We start from the raw sequence: 6,247 nt of genomic DNA on the forward strand, positions 1-6,247 counted from the left end.
AAACCCCCCCAAAAAACCAGTTCCTGCTCTCATGGAGTTCAAGTCTAATAAAAGAAGCAAAATGTAAATGACTGTGCAAAAAAAGATGTGTATACAGGATAAATTGGAGGTAATCTCAGAGGAAAGGCGCTAAGATTGAAGACTGGGAAAGATTTCTTTTTCAATTTTCTTTTAGGGCTAGCAATAAGGTTAAGTGACTTGCCCAGGGTCACACAGCTAGTAAGTGTCAAGTGTCTGAGGCCATATTTGAACTCAGGTCTCCATGACTCCAGGACGGGTACTCTAGCTACTATGCCACCTAGCTGCCCCTGGGAAAGATTCCTTAAAGAAAGTAGGTCTTTAGCTGGGACTTGAAGGAAACTAGGGAAGCTAAGAGGCACAAATGAGAGGAGAGAGGATTAGTTCCAGGTACGGGGGACAGCCAGTGAAAATTCATAAGTGTATGGAGTTCGGAGATGGAGTGTCTTCTTCAAAGAATAGCTAGAAGCCCAGCGTCACTAGATCACAGAATAGTTGGAGAAGAGTAAGACACAAGAAGACCAGGAAAGTAAAAAAGGCTTTAAGGGGCTTTTAAAACAAAACAGAGGATTTTATATTTGATCCTGGAGGCAATAAGGACTTAACTGGACTTCACTGAATGGACTGTGAAGGGAAGGTGGCATGGTCAGACCTATATATAAGGAAGACTAATTTGTCAGATTTATGGAAGAACTACTGGAGTGGGAAGGTAATACATAAGGCTGTGATACCAACTAGCAGGTTATTGCAATAGTGCAGGCATAAGATGATGAAAGCCTGAATCAGGATGGAGGCAGTATCAGAGGAGAAAAGGGAGTGTATATAAGAGATCTTCATAGTACTAGATACTGATCTTAGAGGGGAAAATAATTAAACTCTAACAATAGGATAACTGCTCTCTGATGTGACCCAAGGAAAGGACCAAAGAGTTATGGTAAATGCTGCTTGAAGACATTGATCCCAAATCCTATATATCTTTTGGTAAGGCATGGAAATAAAACAAAACATCTCACTACCATAATTCAAATATTCGGGTTATCCATGGTGTCAAGATATTAGGAGAAGCTCTATTTTCCAGAGCTAAGGCCCAGCAAACAAGTTGTGGCCTGAGCTTGGCACAACAACAATCTTTTGTATTCACTATCTGGACGATCTTACTCTCCGGCAAAGTCACATAATTATTGCATTGCTTTGACCAACATCAGATGTTCTCTGAGCTCTGACAAGCACTGGACAAGCTTGGATAAGTACCCATATTTCAGTCATGAAGCCCCAATATGAATCAAACTTGTCTCATTGTTGCAGTTACCTCTCACTGTCAGGGCTACAGCTTGCTGCATAGCCATTGGTATGAGTATTGAGATCTACCCACACTGACTTGGGTACCCCAATGAGGGGCAGGGCCCTGACACATGTGTCTAATTTGCCTCCTTACTTGCAAGCTATTTCCCTCACTTTGAAATTAAACTTCTGTTTGATTTCTGACTCTCCTGTCTTTAGCCTGCTTTGTTTGGCTCTGGCCATCCTCAGGCCAGGTCAGTTCAGCTGACAACAGAGTATAAAACCACAAGCAACTTATTAGAGTCCTTCATCCTGGAAAGACATAAGGTTAAGAAAGGTCTGTGTTAATGTCTATGAACTCTTGTGATAGGTTATGGATATATAAAAGGTGAATTTGTTCATATGATACAATAGCATTGTAAAGAAAAATAATGTTCAAAGACTTGAGGATTGTGATTAATGAAATGAACAACCATAATTCCAGGTGCTGACACTCACTATCCACCTCCTGAGAATGAGATAGAAATTTTTGGACAAGGCCAATGTAGGAATTAGCATTGCTTTACTATGCATATTTGTTATAAGGGTTTTGCTTTCCCTTTTTCCCCCCCACCCTTTTTGGAGGGAGAAAGTCAATAAGGTTGGCCAAAAAAAGGAAAGGGAGGAAAAAAGGGAAAAGGGGGGGGAGAGGGAAAAAGAGATTGAAAGTCTTTAAAATGAGCAAAAGCAAATAGAAGAAAACACAAAAAGGAAAAGCAGCTTTATAAGTTATGTGTTTAATTTATTACATACTTGAAAGGAAAAGCAAACTGTACATAAGAGATTTACAGTTTTGTGTGTTCTATTTTACTTTGCATAAGAAAATACTAATTTTATTTATGGTTGGTTAAATTCTTAATAAAAAATACAATTTAATATGTAATGAAGGGAATAAAAAGAAATTGTTCATTAAATCTCTGTGAGCTAAGGGCTCTTTGAAAGAGAGAGAAAAATCTTTTTTAAGCAAATAAGAAGCCCTAATTCACAAAACATCTATTATTCTTGAAAGATTGAAGAAAGTTGTAGGGTCAAGACAGATCTGAATAAAATATAGAGTTTTTACATACCAACTTATACCCAATTTTTATATTCTTATAAACTTAAACTTCAGCAAATCCTTTAAGATCATTAGAAAAATTGTATCCTCATAGATTGGGTTTGTGGTTTTATTAAAGTTTGGCTAAATTTTGGTGGAAGAACCAGGATTAATGCATGTTTTCTTTGTACAAACACAATTTTTAAAAAATGTTTTAAAGCCATCTCTCTGTGTTTGCTGTTCCACAGTTTCAGAGGATTTCAAATTCTATGGAGAACGATACCAAGGTGCTACTTCAGTTATTAGAAGCTATCAGCACCATGGTCAGGGGTAGCAGCACCACACAAATAGCAACTGGCTGAGTGAAAGCCCAAGGCTTGGGGGGGTGGGGGAAGCAACGAACTGACACAGCTGAACTTAATTGAACTGAACCTTCATTTCTTCAACTTACAGAAGAGATATTATCAATGATTTTTAAAAGGGGGAAGAGCTGTTACAGATTGTGAGTATTCCAATCCCGTTCACTGATTATGGTGACTTTAGGCATTTTGGATAATTTGCAGAGTGAGACCCAGCACCAGGTAAGACTATGGTACTCACAATGGTGTGGTTCCCTCATTTGGATTTACTGAGAAGAAAATTCCCATACATAGTCATTTCTCTGTTTGACTCTTCTGGTATACTAGTTGACAAAAAAGCAACAGGTAGAGAGGTAATGTATATGTATATCACTTCCCCAGTTGCCTGGTGTTCTATGTCAATGCTTGGCATTTTTCCTTGGATGGTAAGGGTTTAGTTTTTTATGTAAGGTTTGCTATTGTGATGAGATAGTCTTTCAGAGACAGATTCAAGTACATTTTCGATATAACACTTATTCTGAGACTCTGCTTCATCATCCTAAGGTTGTGTTTTTTAGACAAGGTGAAATGCAAGTGCAGGATATAATGGTAGAGTGGATCAAGGGATGTCAGGCGGTGGCAAGCAAAGGACTTAGCCAAGAAAAGTGTCAACATAAACTCAGAAAAGAAGCCCAAAGTGTATCTAATTAGTTGGAGATGTAGGACCAGAACCTAGGGTTTTTGAGTCATACACAGTATTTAAAAAAAAAACCCCACACACATATCAGGCATCCTTGTCCCTGTCAACATTATCATAGCATTGTATACTTCAACTCCATCTAGTCCAACTCCTTGTTAAGTGATGTCATATAGTCTACCTTGTCCAAACCCCTTCCATCTCAAACCCACAAACACAACCTTTGGGAGCAGCTATAAAAGGCCAATGATTATGCAGTTTGCATTTTACATTGTTCTGTTTTACCTTGAATCCTAAGGTTCTATCACAGAGCCTTTAAGCTTGGCATTAAATATTTACTGAGTACCTATGCTATGCTAGTTGTGGAGTTTAATGTGTATCTCACATAGCCTCTTCCTCCTATTCTCCTTTTTGTCTTCACATAGAACCACTTAATTGATTATCTCATCCAGTCATTAAAAATACTTATGATTGGCTATAGAGTAATAACAATAACTCACAGTTATATAATATTTTAAGATAGCAGTTCTCAAACTTTTTGTTCTCTAAACCTTTTTACACCCTCAAAATTAAATTAATTAAATTAAAATATCTAAAAACCTTTGTTTATATGGGTTATATCTACTGATACTTACTGTATTAAAAATTAAAATATTTCAGTATTTTTATGAAAATAGTTTTGATCTTGTGGATTCCCTTAAAGAGGAGTCCTTAAACCCATTAGTGGTATTGTAAATGTTTAACAACTAGCACTCCAAAATGGCTATTATCAGAAAGAAGGAAAAAAGAATCTTATCAAACAAATATCTGACTTATTTGCTAAATGAGAAGAGATGCCTAGCAAAGGCAACTAGGCCAGGATATGAACTTGTGTAAAATCTTATGAAAAAGGATAAGGAGTGCTTATAGTCAATGTCATCGTGTAAAACAGAGCAGCAGTGGAGAGTAAAACCTTTTAAAAGGAAATTTGGCAAGATAACCAAGTAAGTAAAGGTCAATTAATGATGAAAATGGTAAGAGAATTACAAGTAGAAGAAAAATGAAAAAGATTTACCAATAAAAAATAATTATAACAAATTTTTTCTCAATGAATAACAATGGAATTATCTCATTTGCTGAAGTTAGTCATTATTTCAATTATTTTTGGTTGCTCTCTAGGGTACAACATCATCATGTCAACTGCAAAAGTGATAATTTTTTTCTTCTTTACCTATGCTTATTCCAACTTCTTTTTCTTATCCTTATTGATAACATTTCTAGAGTTATGTTAAATAGAAGTGGTAACAATTGATATCATTGCTTTCTTCTTGATCTTATTGGAAAGGATTCTGGTTTTTCCCCATTACATAAAATGCTGGCTCTTGGTTTTAGACACATACTATTTACCATGTTAAGGAAATGTCCATTTATTTCTGTTTCCTAGTGACTTTTTTTTAAAGTAAAAATTGATATTGTATTTTGTCAAAAGCTTTTTTCTACAACTATTTATACAAGCATATGGATGTTATTAATATGATCAATTGTGTTTATAGTTTTCCTAACATTAAACCAATGCTGCATTTCTGTTATAAATTCAACTTAGTTATAGTGCATAACCTTTGATTTTTTTATGATAGCCTTTGTACTAATATTTCATTTAAAATTTTTGCATCAGTGTTCATTAGAGCTATTGGTTAATAGTTTTCTTTCTGTATTTTGATTCTCCCTGGTTTAGGTATCAAAGCCATCTATGTGTCATAGAAGAAATTTGGTAGGATACATACATTATTTTTTTCAGTTTGCGTAATATTGCATTTAACTTTTCTTTGAACTTTTGATAGCATTCACTTGCAAATCCATCTGACCCTGTTTTCTTTTAGAGTTCATTAATGACTTTTTCCAATATCTTTTCCTGAGATTGAGATACCTTCTAATTTTTTTTCCTGTTATTTGGGAGTATTTTGTGCTTTTGTAAATATTCCTTTATTAAATTTAAGTTTTTTATTTTATTGGCATAGAGTTGGGCAAAATGATTTCTAACAATATGTCCTTTTTTGTCTTCATTTGTTGTGAATTCACTTTCTTCATTTTTGATCTTGGTCACTTGGTTTTCTTCTTTTTCATCAAATTAGCTAACAGTTTATCTTTTTTTTTAAGATAGCTTTGTTAATGGGATTTTTTTTTGCTTTCATTTTTGTTAATTTCTTTGATAATCTCTTCTTTGGTTTTCAGGATTTCTATTTTGGTCTTTAATTGGGGTTTTTTAATTTGTTGACTTTTTAGGGTTTTTTAATTGCATGCGCAATTAATTGACCTGTTCTTTCTTTTGTTGATGGAAGTGTTTAGAGACAGAAAATTTCCCCTCACGACTGCTTTGGCTGCATCACAAAATTTTAGTAGTTTGCCATTATTATTCACAAAATTATCTATTGTTTCCGTGTTTTGCTCTTTGACTCAGCAAAGCTTCTCTAGCTTAAGGTTAATTTTTTACTCTTAACTCCTGACTGTACTCCACTATACTCACATCCGACCTCCCATTGCCCCCTTCTTCTCCCCCCACAGTACTGCCTGCTGAATGTTTCTGAGGCTGGAGATAAACCAACCTCACCTGCCCTTTCATTTTCTCCTTTGCCCCGTTCCTCACTTCATTAGCAAACCAGGGCGCTGTGCGGGACCCTGAGAAAGAAACGCTAGCAAGCCCCACTCCTCTAAAGTCCCTGACAATAGCCCCGCCCTCCATTGGCTCCTCCCCCTTCAGTGTTCCCTTAGGGTAAACCTAAGTAGAAGCTCCTCCGTCAGAAACGGACCCCTCAGTTTAGAGGGAGCATCCAAAGAAAATGTCTTTCAGGTCTCAGGACA

This window comes from Phascolarctos cinereus, unplaced genomic scaffold (assembly GCF_003287225.1).
Source record: "Phascolarctos cinereus isolate Bilbo 61053 unplaced genomic scaffold, phaCin_HiC Scaffold_2;HRSCAF=192, whole genome shotgun sequence".
NCBI lineage: Eukaryota > Metazoa > Chordata > Mammalia > Diprotodontia > Phascolarctidae > Phascolarctos > Phascolarctos cinereus.